General features: G+C 54.2%; 1 pseudogene; it reads right to left on the bottom strand.

Moving 5' to 3' along the window:
• Positions 1–679: 679 nt before the first annotated feature.
• On the bottom strand, positions 680–798 carry LOC120944551 (annotated as a pseudogene).
• Between the last annotated feature and the right edge of the window lie 239 nt (positions 799–1,037).

The raw sequence follows: 1,037 nt of genomic DNA, 5'->3' as shown, positions 1-1,037 counted from the left end.
GGTAGATCCTCCAGGAAGAAGACTACGTGCCCTCAGCATGGTTGAGATGATCGAGTCAGACAGACCCCAGTCTCTTAAAACCTGGCTTCCAATAGCCATGTCGTGCAAGCCAGCAACTGTACAATAGGAGCAAGTATGGACCCTGAGACAGAAGGTCCTCCCTTCCTGGAAACCGCCAGGGTACCTCCACCACCAGGCGCCCAAGATCAGCGTACCAAGGACACCAAGGCCAATCTGGAGCGATTAGAATCAATGAGATCCCCTCAGCCTCCACAGTGTGGAGCAGCCGAGGAAGCAGCTACAATGGAGGAAAGGTATAAAGTAGCTGATACTGACCCCACAGGGCCACCAATGCGACTGACGCGTCTGTACAGGATCACTAGACCTGGCCACAAACTTTGACACCCTGCGGTTGAGACGAGCGGCCAGGAGATCCATGCCCTGTGAGTCTCACCTACTGCAAGGGAGCCAAAACACCTCCAAGTACAAAGACCAGTCACCCTGGTCCAGCATCTGGCGAATCTGGTAGTCCGCCTGCCAGTATACCTGATGGTAGACCGAAGCCACAGCCGTGGCATTGTCTGACTGAATCCAGATCGGACAACCTTGAAACCACCTCGACCACAAGGAGAGGCATAGCCCGATCGCCCAAAGTGCTAGGACAATGATCGGTACACAGGATTTACAGCACCTGGTATTCCCAGGCAGTCTCCCATCCAAGTACTAACCAGGCCCGACCCTGGTTAGCTACCGAGATCAGACGAGAGCGGGCGCATTCAGGGTGATGTGGCCATAGGCCCACTAGAGTCCGTCGTAACCACCATCCACTGTGAGGGAAGAAACGACTTCCCGGAACGAAGAGTCAGGGATTTCAGCCACCAATTCAGAGAGACTCTGACTAAGTGGCGCACCTGAATCTGATGATCCAGAGACAAAGAGATTTGTACCACTCGGACAGTATTTCCCTCAGGGCATACAGTACCGCCTCGAAGGAGGCTACCAACAGGCCCAGGACTTGCATGCAAAACGGAGAGAAG

Source organism: Rana temporaria, chromosome 6 (assembly GCF_905171775.1).
Source record: "Rana temporaria chromosome 6, aRanTem1.1, whole genome shotgun sequence".
Taxonomy (NCBI): domain Eukaryota; kingdom Metazoa; phylum Chordata; class Amphibia; order Anura; family Ranidae; genus Rana; species Rana temporaria.
This window is presented reverse-complemented; position numbering and strand designations above follow the sequence as displayed.